Source organism: Typopeltis vanoorti, chromosome 23, assembly GCF_054136105.1.
Source record: "Typopeltis vanoorti isolate ZY-2024b chromosome 23, IOZ_Tvanoo_1.0, whole genome shotgun sequence".
Classification (NCBI taxonomy): domain Eukaryota; kingdom Metazoa; phylum Arthropoda; class Arachnida; order Uropygi; family Thelyphonidae; genus Typopeltis; species Typopeltis vanoorti.
The window spans coordinates 48,127,785-48,146,499 of NC_143571.1; the positions used below are offsets into that span (position 1 = coordinate 48,127,785).

General features: G+C 36.5%; 2 protein-coding genes across 2 annotated transcripts in view; one reads left to right on the plus strand and one right to left on the minus strand.

The window, feature by feature from the left end:
* Positions 1–10,241, minus strand: part of LOC150093822 (protein lifeguard 2-like) — a 355,713-nt gene extending 345,472 nt beyond the window's left edge. Inside the window, exon 1 of the mRNA XM_090413186.1 lies at positions 10,152–10,241. The gene's annotated coding sequence lies outside the window, so the exon portion shown is untranslated. The remainder of the gene's footprint in view (positions 1–10,151) is intronic.
* The window catches only part of LOC150093824 (tubulin alpha-1 chain-like), a 29,767-nt gene continuing 12,707 nt past the window's right edge, over positions 1,656–18,715 (plus strand). Inside the window, exon 1 of the mRNA XM_090413183.1 lies at positions 1,656–1,790. The gene's annotated coding sequence lies outside the window, so the exon portion shown is untranslated. The remainder of the gene's footprint in view (positions 1,791–18,715) is intronic.

Here is an 18,715-nt window from a genome sequence, read left to right on the forward strand (position 1 = left end):
GGTTTGAATGATGAATCCCAGGGACTGGAAGCGATCTTTCGCATTTATCTGAACAGTTAAAATTTTAACAAGTAATATAACGGAAGAAAGCGCTAATAAATTTTTGATAGTTAAAGAATTATTACTTTTTTTTGGTAAGGTTCGTTTTGAACTGTCTTGACAAACTGCTTTTAACACAAAGTAATTTGCTAAACCAAAAATATTTAGTTTGATCCTTGCACTCTAAGTCTTCCCTCCCTCCGAACTTGAGTCATTTTTCTTTTAAAGCAGTAATTGTTAAAATCCTTTTTCATCTCAAATTCAATTTAAACAATTAACCTTAAACTTTTCTTTGAAAGTGAATTTAAAATGCTTTAAGCTATCTCAACAAAGCTTAGGTTTCAAATTGCAGTAGAATTCGCTAAAAAAAAAAAGAGATTGAAGCCAATGACCGAAGTGCTAAATTGTCAAAGTAAACGAACACGCTTCAAGGAAAGGACTTCGCATTTTTGAAGTAACTTACCTTTAAAAAAAAAATAAAATTAAAGCTCAAGAAAGTTCTTCCTACCCTCGCATTTTTTTTCGTCTAAATTCCTCTAGATCGACGAGGATTTCTAATTATCACCTTTTGTAGAATTTTTCTAGTCAAGTCCTTTCCTCTTCATATAAAAAAAAAAAAAAAAAAATCGCTTGCGTCCGATTTTTAAAATGTTATTGTAGAGCAAAATAAAAGGAATCTTTCATTGTTTCCCTTCACCCTGCCTAAATAGTGAAAAATCTTTCAACCTTGTTAAGTAAACACAGCCTTCGCGCTCGACAGCTTAAATTACCGAAAAAATATAGTGATTGATGACATTCACTGCTCCCCTGTGCATTTAGCAGGTCGTCTGTCAGTGACTTGAGGAAACATTATGCAATAAGAGTACCATGATGCCGAATGCTTCAACACCGTGCAGCGTAATCAAAAATATAGGATCTTATTTATCATAGTTATTAATTGGAAAAAAAATCCGCACAACAAACAAGGTACCGCTGACTTGGATGAAGATTAGGGCCCTATCAGTATGCTTGACACTTCATTCTTAAGGTGTTGTTTTTTTACTACATGTTCTCTACGAGCTTTCCTATTCGTGCTCATTTAATGAAGAGAACATTACATCAGTCCGAGTTACCAACCTATCTTGCAGCTCGATTATTTTCAAAACCGCTGATGTTCACTTTTACTATACTTCGTTAAAACTTCTGCCTAATCCAGGAAAGAGTTTAAGGATGATCTGTCAGAATGTATAAACTGAAAATCATTAAGTTACGAGAATAGAGCAATACACGCGTTTTGTTTTTAAGCCTTTGAGGTCCAATTTTGCAACTCAATATTCACAAACTTGAATAATACAGCATTCTCAAAGTGCAAATCATTCTGGAAAATGTAGTGATCGCATGTAAATTGGGCAGTATCAGTTTTGAAAAACCAAACCGCTTGATGCGTGTCATCAGCTATCTTATCTTAATCATGATGTCCGTTTACTAAATGAATTATAGAAATATTTGGGAGCAAGAAACACTGAAGGAAATAGCCGGAAATAGAACGCTCGATTCCACAAAGAATCAACCGATAAACTATTGCCTGTAAATGTATTTGAGCTTATCAAACTCGTGCGTTCTTTTTATCAAGGTCAGCACGTGAAATGATCATTGGTTTCGTGATTACGATTTCCGGGAACAAATTGGAAGATGGGGAAAATGTACTATTCATCGTTGCATTTCGGTCAGTTAATACGCACGAGGAAACAACAGCCGCTTGTAGGTCATAGGTAAGTTTAATCTTGGCAAATTAATTTTAGAAGTAGGACACCATGTACGACTCTAACAGCAGATAACGATTGTTAAACGCATAGTTAGTGTCACGTGGACAATGTGACTAATGTCGCATTGCGTGTTATTCTCCATATCACTGATCAGCTATTCGCAGTTGATGACTCGATATATTATCACCCCATACATGAATAGAGCAGATCTAATTTGCCTTATGTCTACATAAATGATATATATCAAATGGAAAATTCCCCTTGACGGCTAATATGTTATCGCGAAGTCATTTTAAGTAAAGCCAAGTGGTTTACACATATACATCCATTAGTGATAGCCCCAAACCTGACCTGCCAAATGGCGCAAGCATTGTAACCTACAAGAATGTATGAGGTCCGGGACTACTATTTTTCAATAGATGACCACATTAGAAATTACATGGTGATCCGTTGATCCTTCTGGATGAAAAACAAGATTAAAAAAAAAAAAAAAAAAAATCTCGCGCCATTAGGTAAACTGCTGCATCTACTAACATAAAGGTGATGTTAAAATAACGCGAACACAGAAATATAAAAGCATATTTGGAATATAAAACACACTAAATAACTACTTGTACACGCTACTAAAGAAGCGTAGACTTCTTCACAGCCATATTAGCCGTTAATCAAAGCTTCGGATGACTAAAAGAAGATCAATAGTGGCTTACGTCACTGGAAGGGTTTACAGCCTACAAACTAATAGAAAGCGATAGTATTGACAACTATTCATCGTTTCTCGGTGGGTTCTCCAGACCAGGAGTAGACAGCTTCAGGAGTTTATAACAAAACTATACTACCTACATAGCCTCGATTCCTATGAAGAAATTTGAATGGTATGAAATCAATCATTTGAAAGGCATGAACGATGAATCCTGATGCATGTAGTAGTTAGTATATAACCGTTCACCAACTAACAGGCTGTGTGGGTTCGAATTGCGACATAGATGTTTATGATCGTCCTTAAGTGATAGGTGAATTTCATTGCCTGATGTGAGGTTACCATCCTGATTAGTGCAGGCCAAAAATAGCTTGACGAAGTTCCATGTTTAGTCTGCAGAGTAGTTTCTGAACTATATATAAAAATACAAAAAAAAAACGCTAAAATTTTAAAAATGTTTGGCTCGTTCACGGTGTTAATGTGTTATAGGCTCACAACCTTTTGTAAGTGGGAATCATATGTAACCGATCGCACATCAATTGAACACTACTATAACCGACCTGCTTGACAGTGAGTAGCACATCAACTCTCCAGGCAGCAGGTTCTAATCCCCACTGTGAACATGGTTGTTTTATAGATTCCTTTAAGCAGAAGATGAATTTCATCACCTGTGCAACTTATCACCACCACTTGCTTGTTGGGTGGGGGAAGGGGAGGAAGTGGCTTGAAAAAATTTCAATGTTTTGGTCTCAGGAGAACAGGGTGTCTGGATTTTCTAATCTTTAGCCCACCAGCAATACTAATATTATTAATGTAGTAAACGCTTACAAGTTCGTGTGGGTGGGATTCACACACGCAAAAAAAAAATAATAATAATAATAATTAAAACAGGTAGAAAGGGATTAAAAAAGTATGTTTTTACAAAAGACATGATCGGCTTTCTATATGACAAATATACTCTATATATGAAGGAAAAAATACACTATATATGGAGAAAAAAAAAAGTAAAATTTTCAGCTGAAATCGGGCATTTTTTTCTGCGATAAGGCTGCATAGATAACACTTAAAAAAATGGGCGGGGGGAAAAAAGAATAGAAAGGTAGACTCGATAAAGCTTGCATATGATTTTATTAAAGCTAAAGATTTTAAGAGAACTTAAAAAATACAGTAATATCTGTATGTATCACTCCAACACCCAAATCTGGTTAACCTTGTAGTATTATGGGAATACCGCACACAACTTTATGACAAGTTACACAAAAAAATTTACAGAATCTCCCTCACCTCCACAAAAAAGATTTCGGTCATGATTCGAAATATTATTATTGGTGGCAATTAACGTAATCGCACCAATTCCAATATACACGCCACGCATATAGTTTTTTAAAAAAATTGAACCTAGTAAACTCGAGATATCAATATGAGCGTTAAGGCCACGAGATGGCAGCAGTTTGACGCCATGAGGGCGGCATTTCATCAGAACTGACATACCATGCCAGAGATTGCAATACCTCGAAACCTCCCCCCGTTTGATCTGCTTTGACTCAAATTTTTCGAACCAAACCAGCCTACCCTTTCATATATATGCGCTCTCTCTCTCACACACACTCAAGCTCGACTTTCTACCCTCGAAATACCCTAATAGTGAACTCATCCTTGGGGACTTCAACATCCACAACTGAAACTGGCTTACCCCCCCCCTCTAGTTTCACCAGTCAAGCAACAGAGATTGTCAATCTCTCTACCAGCATACTTGACAATCCCTTCCAATTTGCTAATATAATATATATATACTTAATATCTTCCTAACAAGCCCCCTCCTTCCAAGAATGCCGTGGATGTCAGTTTCCCCTCTTGGTAACTCATATCACAACCTAATACGTATCTTACTATAAAAACAACCTTCACCGACAGTCCTTTGGTACTACAAGAATGCCAAATGGGAAGACCTCCATGACTTCTATTCCTCCTTCCTATGATTTCTTTAGTTTTCCTAACATTTTCCTGATTTAAACACCCTATCAGACCGAATAAGAGAAATCCTTATAGGAATGAAAACCATTCCTTATTCCATAAAGCAAATTCACAGCCACCATCAATAGTCTGGCAACGGTAAAAGAAAAAACTTTGCATACCACGAATAGCTCAAGACCAATTCTCTCACTGTCTATAATGCAGCTCACAACAGCTTTAAAAGAGTCATCTCCAAATCAGACTTTGAAAGGGCCAAATACTGCAAACTCACCTCTGCGCAAATGGCAGTCGCTCCTTTTGGTCCCTTACCAAGGCCATTGGGCGCAACTGTTGTCCACTCAGGTTTCCACCACTCTCGCAACCGGATGGCACTGTAATCACCTCACCTAAGGATAAGGCCGACTCAGTGGCATCGCTCTTCTCTTCCAATTCCTGAATTGGTGACCTTGTCAAAGTTCCGTCCACTCCACCAAGAACTGCTCCTATCATATCACCCATAGTTTGCCAGAAAGATATCCGAAGAATCTTTAATAACCTGAACACAAACTAGGCATCTGGTCTTGATGGTAACCCACCTATATTTATGTTAATAGGTGGAACATCATCGAGGTTTTGCAATCTCTAGCATGGTAAGTCAATTCTGATGAATGAAAAACATACCCCAGAACTAACACCAATCTTATTCAACTCTTCAGTCTATGTTATTCAACTGGCATCTACCCTACAACATGGAAAAAAGCCCACATCCAGCCCATTCGAAAGAAAAATGATCAGTCAACCAACGAACTACTGTGTGATTGATCACTTCTCTTCTCTCTAAAATTATGGAGGTCAACAACCAACTTTTATACCAGCTAAAGACCTCCCAACTAATTAGTGACCAGCAGTATGGATTCCATCACTTGCGATCTACAGCTGATATGCTTTCATCACTCACCTCTGAACTCAAACCATGGAAAAATTGGGAGAGATTTACGTGGTTGCCCTCATCTCAAAGACATCTGATCGGTTTGGCACAGAGGCACTTAGCAAACTGCAATCTTATGGTCTGCCTTCCACACTCTGTAACTAGATCACCAACTTTCTCAGGTCGCTTACTATGTGTCATGGTGGACAATTTCCTCTCCTCAGACTACACTCCATTTCTCCTTTTCAGTCGACAAACCTTGTACTGCTCAAGTATTAGAATCCTGATGATCTACCACGAACAATGTCCTGAGAGCTCCAATCTAGTTATATCCCAATGGTGCAAGAACAACCATGTACACTTCAATGCCACCAAAACTCAGTCCTGTTTGATATCTATCAAGAAGAGCTAACATCCCTTCTCCTTACCTTCAATAATATCCATATACAGTATAGCTAAACAAGACCAGATTTCCCTTCTTGAACACCTATACATCCGACCTTTCCTAGTACAAACACATTTCAACTTACAGCTTCTGCAGTCGCCAAAAAACTTTATGTACTTTTCCCACAAGACACTACTTTACAGCTGCTAACTCTATACAAATATCAAATCCACCCAAGCATGGAATATTGCTCCCATATTTTAGGTGCACAAAAATCCTCTCTAAGATTTCTTGATTCTATCCAGAAAAGGACAATCCGGTTAATCAATTATCCCTCTCTCACAGACGTCCAGTTTCTGCCTTGTGCCTCTTCTACAGATACTTCATGGATAGTACTCTGCTGAAATGACCACTATTATTCCTCTACTCTCCTCCAAAATCATCAGAACAAGGGTCACTGCTAACCAACACCCTTTTAGAGTCCAGCTTGAAACTTAGAGCCAACTTCGCTGCATCCTCTTTCATTCCATCTACTTCTGTTCTTTGAAACAGCCTTCCCCACTCTGCCTTCCCCAAAGAAGCCTTCAGCTGTTCAAACAAAATGTGAACAGATTCCTCCATTCTTCTTATATCTTGCCCACACGCGGCACTAATTTGTTACAAGTCTTGTGACCTATCGTATGTAAGTCAGATTTAAAAAAAAAAAAATGCTACCATCTCTCCTGAAAAGCGTGGATTCATTGATAGCTTTGGCTTTGTGTGTTTTAAAAATTAGTTATGGCTAAAGGAGCTCCGCCTACTCCCGTTGAGAATTAAAAAGTATATATATTAATTTAATAATAATATATGTCAATTCATTCCGTTTTGCAGAAGCGGAAACTAGTTACTACCTGGTTGTCTAAAAAGTGATGCCATCTACTGCCAACAGCAGGCAACACAACGCTTGAGTAGTACTATATTTCTCGACGCGAACATAAATTAAAGTGTGGGATGGGTTTTGTAGAAAAGTATTAAATGTCGAACCACTATGATTTTCACTTCTGTTTTATAATAGTCTTATTTGTTACAAAAATTCATTTCGTCGCTTTAAACATTTCGAGTAGCTGCAAACGTAAATGAAATCTATTTATACCAGTGAACACGTTTGCTGTAATTTAGTGCAGTGTTCCTCAACCCTTTAAATGAAATAGTCTCTAACCACAACAAGTTCTTCTGCCCACTTTATTGCGCGTATCAACCTCGAAAAAAGAAGAAAAATAAAATAAAAGCCTTTACCTTTACTCATGGTTGGCCTCAATCCCTTTATGGCCTACGTGTGAAAAACAGGTTTCGTATCACTTCGTATTGGCTGTTGGCAATGGATGGCACTACCTTCATGATAAAGCAGATTGTTATAATGATCATGTTTATTGCTCTTAAAAAAAGAAGTCAATTAATGATTCCGATGGCTTTTATTTAAGAATCGCTTTATCGTTCCGTATGATATAAGTAAATGCTGCTAAAAGTAAACAATTTATCTTTGCTGAAAATAGTATGTTCTGTGTGTTGACAAATTAAATCGTTCATATGTCAGCAAAGGTTGCTCACGCAAAAAGTTAAGCAAGTTTGAGCGCGGTTAGTAGTTGGAAGGAGAGCAATCGTTCGATGCTGTTGGCACACTCTCCCTCGATGAGTCTTTAGACTCCCTGGTGGTGTCACATAATAATAATAATAATAATATACTTTGGAGGAGCTACTCAAGAATATGGAAGATGTAAGTTAGAAATACAAAGAAAATTACTATGAAAAAATAAATATTATTATTTCATGACACCTTCAAGGAGTCCAAAGACTCATCGAGGGAGGGCACCTACACCACAACACCTCGTCTATTAAAGAAAAAGATCATATATTGCATAGGATTGCCAGATTTTGGAAAACCAAATATGGCACATGGATCATCCATGCACCGTATTTGGTTTTCGGAATACGAGACAATTTTGGTGAGTCCGAAAATATTATAGGAACAAGTTTGCTGCTGCAATCATTAGAATTAAAAGAATGATGATGATGCTTTATGCCATAGTTATTTCGGCAGCAATAACTTTTCTTTCATTGCTGGTATTTGCTTTTACAAGATAAGTATCAATACTTTTGGAACTGGAACTCTAAATTCTCAATTTGTGTTTCTGAGTGTTCGTGTGTTGTGTAATATCCGATCGTCCTCCATGTGCAATACTAAACGTTCCTCTACAGATTTTGCTTTCAACTTCGTCGTTATGTTTTCCTTTTGCAATAAAATTCCATTCTTTCGAATAATCATCGTTAAAAACGCACTTTCGTTTTGGCATTGTTAAGGGTTTAAGGAAAGAAACAAAATTTAATTTACCTTCGTAGAATTAATAAAGAAAATTAATTTACCTTTAATTATATATTTTATGTATTAACTAAACATCGCACATCCGAAAATGGCGAGATATTATTTTTTTTAATAATTATTGAAATAACCTCCACGTGCTGTAATAAGAACTGTTTGAAAATAAACAAATGCAATATATCTGTACAATTTTTACAGAATTATAAATAAAATGCTTATACTAAATAAAAACCGACCAATGAAAGGGACCGTTGCTGCCATGCCGCCACCGTAAACTGTAAACACAATTAATTTCCTCGAATTGTCAGTTTTTATAGCTTACAAATCAATTTGAGTTTGATTATTCGAAAAGAATACTGAAAATTATAATTGCTTAACATAATATTTATAATTTTATCTTTTCATTAAAATAAGGGACATTAGGTGTTTCTGTCCCTACAAGTACAATACGGGACAGCAAAATTCGACGTAAAATACAGGACAGTCCCGTATATACTGGACATCTGGTAAGGCTATATTGCAAGCAACTAAAGACATAAAAAGATTTGAAAAATTATTTGTGCACAGCTTATTCTTATAGCCTTGTGAGACTTAGATCATTACTGCAAAAGGTGGGGGAAAGAGGGGGGGGGGGGGAACTGATGCATTTGAAAAGTAGTTTTGGAGAGTTAGTATGAGTACACTAAGAGAGAGTATGTTATAGAAAGTAAACATAGGAAAGAAGATGAAATACCTCGCGACAACAGTTATGAAGATAACAAATGGATTGTAAGCAGAGTGGGAAAAGAAGAGTACGATCCGAATATATGTTCTTAAGACGTACTTTGATTAGCTGGAAGAAATTATAAGAAAATAAAGAGAAAAGCAGGATCGAAAGACCTGGAAGATGGAAATTACTATAGAGTTACTCCACAAAACTTATATATACGCCACTGCACACCATACAATGATGATGTGCAGTGGCGAAAAAATAGGTTTTGTCTCTTTCTGCAGAACAGCAGCTATCAGCGGGCTCTTTTACATTTTTCTAATTGGGTGGGTCCCTTAGTAGGGCAAATCGTCCCGATATCTTTATTCCGAGTCCCAGAACATGTCTGAATGTTCTGAATTCATGAACGAGACATTAGATAAAAAAAGAAGATAAATAAATAATAATTAATAATAAATTAAATAATTAATAATTAATAATAAATTAAATAATTAATAATTAATAATAATAATAATAAATTAAAAAATAAATAACAATTAAAAATAAATAATAATGATAAATTTAAAAAAATAAATAATAGTAATAATAAATTTACAAATAAATAAATCATAATAACTTGTATGACTGATTGAAATAACCTCCACGTGCTTAACATAATATTTATAATTTTATAAATATTAAAATTTATAAAATTAATTATAAGAACAGTAATACAGTTGTGAATAAAGTATTAACTTCTGGTTTGAGCTATCATTGCGACTGATTTCAGTTGTTATGTTTCAGCAATAGACAGATGGTCTTTATGAAAGTACGACTGACTCATTCATTTTAGGTTACACAGTTCGCAGAGTGATGGAGTGAGTCACGACCACACGTACGTTCTTAGTTTTACTTAAATCATTCTTCATTAGAATATAACTAGACTATAATTATTCATAGTAATGTTTATCAATAAAACTGTAAGCCATATATAATGTACATTTTAGGTACTTAAATAATACATATATGCCAAGAGAAACCATACAGGAAATAAATGTGGGGGACTTCTATTATTATTATTATTATTATTATTTGACAAATAATTGCGATGAGATCAAGTTTGAAAAGCCATGTGGCCTGCGTTATCCCCCGCCACACGTCACGGATATATATATATATATATATATATATATATATATATATATTAGGGAAAGTAAGAATATAATACCCAGGTTTTTGTGAATTTCTAAAGTTCGCCACCCTACCACCACAAAACAGCCCCCCCCCCCCCCAGCCCTCTTCTACTTCGGCGTTTCGGAATACGTGAGTAACACTAGAGGTTCAGTAGTATTTGACTGACCTGTGCATGCCTTGAGTACAAGCATTTATTTGGCCTCGACGGTAAACTGGAGAATCGACGCTTTAGAAGTGCGACAGTCCTAAAGTACAAACTGCATTGCAAGCGAAATCTTCTGCCCTGTACTTAGACGTAGCAACGTCCTAAGGTTTCAAACTGTGATAGACGCTTGATATTTATTTTCGTATAAATGTATAATTTTAAAACGCTTTGATATAAGTTCTAAGTTTAATTACAAACTTATAAATATATTGTGCAATAAAACCAAATTAAAAAATTTTAGGAAATATGTCTAACTAACATATAATTATTCTATTTATAAACAAGAACAGACGTATGAAAAATAATTTTTTTTTTAATGCCATAAAATTAATGGCTCAAGCACGTGATTTATAGGTAATATCTTAAAAGCATATTTTATATAAAGGAGTAATCAGGCAAGAAGTGCGATTGATTTTCCCCCCTCCATAAAGATATTAATATTAAGAACATTTTTTATGATGGTATATTACGAGGAAGGGATAATCTTTTCGAGAAATATCAGCTAGAACAAAGACTGACCAGAGCGTTATCTTAGTTATTGATTTTAGTCAGTCTTGAAGAATTATAGAAGATATCTTAGTTATTGATTTTAGTCAGTCTTGAAGAATTATAGAAGATAAGCCAAGGAATACTATACCTTCGTGCTACAAATGTTCAATTTTAGAACTGATAATTAACTGACCTGGTTAAGAACGCCATTTATATTGTACGTTTCCTCAGCGACCTATGAAACGAAAGAAAAAAAAAAATGAGAAGCGGGGAGGGGGGGGGAACTCGCAATGTAGTTTACTGGAACAGCGTACATGTAGTGCAATACTTAAACATTTTTGAGGCAATTAGTCGTGACCTTAGATGTTTTAATCTTTGGTTTTAGCATATATGCAACTGCAGAGAAGTAGGTAAGATTATATTCAATACATTTTTAATATCTTTCACACCTACACTAACATATACGCCTGTACACCCACTCAGATCAGTAGGCGTATGTGACACGATTCACCAACGCAATTGTCGTCTGCAACTGGTTTCGAAATGCAACGTTGTTTGCGGCAATAAGGAAGAATTTTTATTACAGCCAACGTCAGAAGTATGCGTAAAATTTTGCCTTTTCCTTAATAATATAATTTAATAACCAAATTTTCTTAGCTGAGATGAGAAGGAATTACAGTTACCGGTACACTCTTAGTAACCTAAACTAGATTATATAGACTTTTCAAAGGGCGTTAGTGTGCGTGGGAGTTATGGCGGATATCAGTACAGTATCGTCTACACCTGACATCATTTTTAACCAGCAATGCCTGTTCATTATTCCAAGAAGAAATATTCAGGTAGCGAATGATTCACGGTCTTGGTTGGCTGGTTACAGTCTGAACATGATTTTGTAAAGTTAAAATTCTATACTTAAAAGCAAGGTCTTCGGAATAAATACAACGTATGCAGACAATACCGTGTTATATATACTACGTTATAAATATTATTCGAGCGTCTCATTTTTAAATGAAAATTAATATGAAGGAGCACTTATGCTAGTTTTAACTGCATGAAATTTTCACCCAAGTATTAAGGATTTCTTCAGTATGAATTCAAAATTAAACAAGTCACATATAAGATCACGTGTACTTACTGCAATGCACAATGCATATTTGATAACGAATCGATTAAGAGATAACTTATTGCATATAGATAACTTATTGAGATTATTTGGAGATACTTTTATGACAAGTTCTTTACTCAAATTTCTCGAGAACCTAAATTTTTTATGGTGATGTAGATATGAATATATTATTTTAAATCAAAATTAAAATGACTAAAATTAGACGCGAATATTTGTACCTTTTAGGAAATACACTTTGAAGAACAGTTAAACATCCATTGCAGGGTCAGTTTTCATTCTCTCAATACACTTTTGACTTCCTAACTGCATATAGTTATAAACAAATTTATCAAGTAACATAAAGTGAGTTTTTCAATTCCTCTCTCTCTGGTATCTGTAAGAAAAACAGCTGAAGATAATCTTTTCAGCCCTAAGCTTCTTGTTTTTCTTCCTTCTCTTTTCACCAAAATACCGCTGCTGCTACTACATACACCATAGAAATATATGAGCAAAAATAAATAAAAGCTATTATATTTCAAATTTACATCTTCATAATTTTCATTTTCTTGTCACCCATAGAATAGAGTCGCGGACTTCACATAGCCAACCATTTGTTGAGCTCTACTTTAAACCAAGTTGCATTGTCAAATCACATCTGGCACGTTATATATATATATATATATATATATATATGAGGGTAATCTGAAAAGTGCTCGGCCTCGACCATAGGTGGAAACCCTATCGGGAATTTTTTTTGTTTTTTTTCATAGTTGCTACATCTGTCATAAGTATCCATGTGAAATTGCAAGTCATTCTATCAAGTACGTGGGCTGTTCAATAAGTAATAAGACTAATTTTACTGTGGCGAAACCACTCATCACAATATTAATTTCTGTGGAATAAAGAAACGTTGCTGTATTAACAAAAGAGGTTGATAGATGGCGTATACGGGCTGGTGTGTCAGAGTGTCATGTGACTAAACGCAAGTGCTCATCAAGCGCGCCTACGAGGTGCGACCAGTCTTCGTAATGGAAGCGTCCTTGGAACAGCGTTATGCGATTAAATTTTGTGCGCGTTTGCAAAAATCGTCATCGGACACTTTTAACATGATACGCGAAGCTTTCCACGATGAAGCAATGTCGAGGGCAAGTGTTTTTCGCTGGCATAAAACTTTTAAGGAAGGAAGGCAAAATGTGGAAGATCTCGAACGTGAGGGAAGAACTTCAACGTCCATCACATAGACAATGATCACCACAGCAGCGATTATCATCAAGCACGTCAAAAGGAAGCGTCCATTGCTGAAGAATGGCTTCTTATTGCACCACGATAATGCAAGGCCACATATTGCTGGTTGTGTAGTGGACGTTTTGCCGAAGAACAACACAGATATCCTACCACACCCTCCATACAGTCTTGATCTCGCACCGTGCGATTTCTGGCTGTTTCCTCAGCTCAAGAAACCACTAAGAGGCCACCATTTTGAAAGCAGCAAAGCATGTGTAAAAGCTGCGGATGCGGTTTTGAAAGAACTCTCAAAAAAGGGACTCTTACATGTGTTTAAGAAGTGGACGCAACGTTGGGACAAATGCATCGCGTCTCACAGTAGTTACTTCGAAAAAGACCATGTAAATGATGACGATTAAAGGTAATCTGTTTTCTGTATAAATATAGTCTTATTACTTATTGAACAGTCTACGTAGTTTGTTTTATACAGCTGTCTGAAGCAAAAGTGTTGTCTGCCTTGAAATGGACAAAATTGAGTATCGTGCGGTTATAAAATTCTTTGTAAAAGAAGGTTTAACGCCAAAAGAAATTCATTCGAAGTTCATAAAAGTTTTTGGGCACTCTTCTCCTTCGTTTTCGACAATTAAGAAATGGGCTGCAGAGTTTAAACGTGGCCGTACCAGCCTTGAAGATGATCCACGTGAAGGACGTCCAAAAAGTGTAACAATACCAGAAATCATTGATTAAGTGCACGATATGGTATTGGATGACCGGTGATGTGCGTAAAATTGCTGAGACTATACGCATTTCAAAAGAAAGTGTAGGATATATTTTGCATGAAGAATTGCAAATGAAAAAAGCTTTGAGCAAGATGAGTGCCACGCTCGTTCACAGCAGATCAAAAACACACTGGCATGAAAATCTCTGAACAGTGCTTGGAGTGTTTTAACAAGAATAAAACTGATTTTGTACGTCGATTTATTACTATGGATGAGACTTGGATTCACCAGCACACACAGAATCCAAACAGCAGTCAAAACAGTGGACAGAAGCCGGTTTTTCACCGCCAAAGAAGATAAGCCTTAGTTGAGTCCATCAGCAGGAAAGGTTGTTAAAGGCATTTTGTTTGGGATGCTAAAGGCATTTTGTTTATTAATTATCTTGAAAAGAGTAAAACAATAACGGGGGAATGTTATTCTGATCTTTTACTAGACTAGACGAAAAAACTTGTGAGAAAAGACCAGGTTTGCAGAAGGAAAAAAATCATCTTTCATCAGGACAATGCACTTGCCCACAAAGGTGTTTTGGCAAAGGGAAAATTAAGGGATCTGCACTATAAATTTTTGGAACATCCACTCGATTCCATAGATTTGGCTCCCTCTGACTTCTATCTCTTCTCAAGACTAAAACTCTTCCTGGCTGGTCAGCGTTTTTCTTCGAATCAAGAGGTGATTGCAGCTGTAGAGAAGTATTTTGCAGATCTTACTGAGAACCACTACAAGGACGAGATAATGGCTCTGGAGCATCTCTAGAATAAATGTATTAGTCTTAAGGAGATTATGTTGAAAAATAAAAATAATTTTGAAATTATAAATTCGTTTTTTCATTGTTAGGTCGAGAACATTTCAGACCACCCTCGTATATATATATATAGTGAGGCAGGACTGTTCGTCATTTGCTATACTCTTTCGTTTGAACACAGACCCAAATGGAATGTCATAGAATGGGAATAAAATTTACACATTTGAAACGATACGAATCGATATTTCTCTTGCTAATTGGGTCTCTTCCTAAGTCCAGCCTAAATATGTTAAAAGTGCGAAAGAAGTGCAACCGTTTTGAGGAAACTATTATTAATCAATTTATTTTGTGCAAATACTGCGATCATTACCTCTCCTACCCAACCACCAACTTTTCCTTCTTGTGGTACGTTGTTTACACAAACGAGGCACTACTGACCGGGTCACATGCAGCATAAACGTTTCATCATATCGGAGGAGATGTCAAAATTATATATGGCAGCCCAGAGGCTGTACGCTGGTACTCCCATCATCGGATATACTGCCCTTCATCTCGATTGGTAAGACATTTAAGCTGCTTTCAAGTGAAAAGAAACTAAAACGATTGAATTGAAAAGATGACGACTTGAATATGAAGAAACATAGGGTGACCGACACGAAATGTAAACAGTAGAATCTATCCAACATTGGTATCTGGACTATCCAACATATAGGCCACACAACTGAATAATTAGATGACCTCTTTAGTAAAAAGAATTTAAAAATTGTGGTAATATCTAAACTAAGAAAAGTTTAGAGACTAAAAATACTCAGTAATTATATACACTCTTATAGTGGTATATATATTTATTGGAATGAAAGTACAGTATAACATAAGAAAAAATTACGACGAGAGTATTTCATTGTCATTGGAGATTATGCATCGGTTGAAGACAATGAAGAAAGTCAGAAGTTTTTACTCATCTGACCTTTGGAAGACAGGTTGGCAGCGGTTGTCGTGCTTCGATTATCACTAACAGTGAGCTAAAGTTCTCAATGAATTGAGGCTTTCAGGAGAGACATTACAACAGACGAGTACCGCCATTTTATGTTCGTATCAGGTATATATATATATATTCTATTTTAAAAACAGTGTCTTTGATTTTGGTTAAATTCTCACCATTCTTTACTTATATATATATAAGATTCATCAAAGCTTGATTTGCTTCCTCAGTCTTAAGAAAAGGCTGATTATATTTCACTAATTCGAGCCTTACCCAAGGGCCTATGAGTTGTGGAAATACTTTCTGAAAATGAAAGCTGTGCCGAACAAAGCGGCCTTTTGCAGCTGCCCAATTTTTAATCCATCTAACTCGAGTGCTTCTAGATGTTTTTTCAATGTTTTAGGGATGGCGCCTAAAGCACCTATTATTATGGGAACAACTTTCGTTTTCTTTTGTCAGATTCGTTCAACTTCGATTTGCAAATCGCGATATTTTGTAATTTTTTTATTTTCTTTGTTGCCAATCCGACTATCTCCTGGTACCGATATTTCGATAAACGTAACACCCTTGTTTTCACTTTTTTCAACCACTGTAATATCGGGTGAATTACATTCCAAGCTTTTGTCAGTCTGGATTTTGAAATCCCAGCGTATTTTAGCTTTTTCATTCTCAACCACTTTATGCTTCCAATAGTCTTTAGATACTTCAGACCCATACTTTTTACATAAATGCCAGTGGATTATCTTAGCTACGTTATCATGCCTTTTACGGTACTCAGTTTGTGCGATTTTGCTGCATCCACTTATAATGTGGTCTACCGTTTCTTCCTTTTCTTTTCACAATCTACATTTACTGTCTTCTTGAATTTTTTGTATTTTTGCCTTCATAACGTTGGTTTTAATGGCCTGTTCTTGTGCTGCAAAAATTACCGATTCTGTTTCTTTCTTTAGTGCTCCATTTCAAAACCATTGCCAGGTCAAGTTGCTGTCAGCGCTGTCCTCTATGCTGTGAAGATATTTTCCATGCAATGCCTTATTTTTCCATCTTTCGGTTCTCACTTCTACTTGGTTGGTTTTGTATTCCAATTTTGTCTCCATGGGATTAAATGTACCCTCTTTCCTTACCTCAATTAGAAAATTTTCCGTTGTTTGCTGCAGATAATCATTTAAATTTCGTTTTTCTTCTTCAATAACTTGCTTCACTTGTAATAATCCTCTACCTCCTTTGTTGCGTAATAGATATAGCCTATCAATGTCACTGCGAGGATTGAGGGCATGGTGCATTGTCATTAATTTTCGAGTTTTTCGATCTAAATCTTCCATCTCTAGCTGGGTCCATTCATCAATGCCTGCTGAATATCTCAGAACAGGTATGGCCCAGGTATTAATTGCTTTTATCAAATTTCCAGCATTAAGCATTGACTTAAGGAGTTTTCTTAATCGTCTTATGTATTCTGCTCTAGTTCTTTCTTTGATCTTATTGTGCAGAATTTGTGATGCTTCTAAAATTCCCAAATATTTGTAGCTGTCTTCGAATTTTATTGCTTTGATTATTTCACCATTGAACAGCTCGATTTCGTTCATATCTTCAAACTTTATTCTTGTTATTCCAGCAATTGAACATTTGTCTAAGCTAAAATCCATTGATATATCTTGATTGAATATGTGCACAGTGTTTAGCAACGATCCGAGTTCATTCTCTGATTTTCCATACAACTTTAGATCGTCCATACATACATATATATATATATATATATATATTTCCTGTTTAACTCTATATGTCATAATTATTTTACTGCTTGGGAAGAAGTCAACGGACCACTTCATGGGCAAGGTGCATCGTGCCATCTAACGAGTCACGTGTTTGTAACCGATATAAATTGGAGAAATATGATGCTCCCAAATCAGTGCAACTGTTTCCAGATGAAATGGTTGCGAGAAGAAACCTGACGGAGTTTGAAAGAGGCGTAGTGAGAGGATGCCATGTTACAGGCCTATGTGTTCAGCAAATTGTTGACAAATTGGGCTATCACAAGTCAACAATCAGTGATACTATACGGTTGCACTTGCAGTTGATGTTCAGGGAGTCAACTGCCAATGCTACCTACAGTGGACGATCCATCACAATCACCGAACGTGACCTTAGGGTGCTATGAAGCATAATATGTAAAACCACCATTCGTCGGCCTACACGTTGAATGCAGAGTTTCGGACATCGACGGGAACGCGAATCTGCACAAAAACATTCTGATCCAAGGCACACAACATGAGTTTCCATGGTAGGACCGCAACATGTAAGTTTCACAATACTTGAAGCAACATGCAGCGTTGTCATCAGTGGTGTTTCCATGGTAGGACCGCAACATGCAGCGTTGTCATCAGTGGTGTTTCCATGGTAGGACCGCAACATGTAAGTTTCACAATACTTGAAGCAACATGCAGCGTTGTCATCAGTGGTGCAAAGATCCTGTGCAGTGGATGAGACGTGGAAGCCTGGAAGGCTGTGTTATGGAGCGACAAATGACACTACACCTCTATCGAGCAGGTAAAATGGGTGGGTGTGGCAGATGCCTGATGAACGTCTCTTACCAGAGTGCATAACCACTATGAAATTCAGAGATGGCGGGCGATGGTATGGTCTTGTTTTTCCTGCTTTCCCTCGGGCCTCTCTTTGTGGTGGCTCGAACATTGAACTCCAAGAGGTATCTGAAAATTCAGTGCTTCCTATTTTGTAGCGTTTCTACGAAACTAACCATTGTCTCTTTCACCAGAACATTGCATCGTGACTGCCGCTGCTGGTACTACGCAGTTTGTGGATAATGAACGTCACCATATCTGACTGGCCTCCACACAGAGCCCTGATTTCAATTCTGAACGCTATTAAACATCTTTCATTAACTGGAACGTCGGGTGAAGTCAAGGGACGTTCGCTCCACAACAGTCCCGGACCTCATTTACATGCCTACAAGAAGAATGGTCTAAAATTTCCATTGATTGCTATCGTATCCTTGTGGAAAGTATTCCTCATAGGACTGCTACAGTGATCACAGCGAAAGGAGGTTCTACATCTTAAGATTGGCATCATGGTTGTTTGTTTCTCAGACTACGTTGTCCGTTGACTTCTTTCCAAGTCCTGTAAGTCACTATGTATTATTTTGCTAATTTGTTAATAATTGCTAATTTTTTATTAGTCAAGCCAAGAATA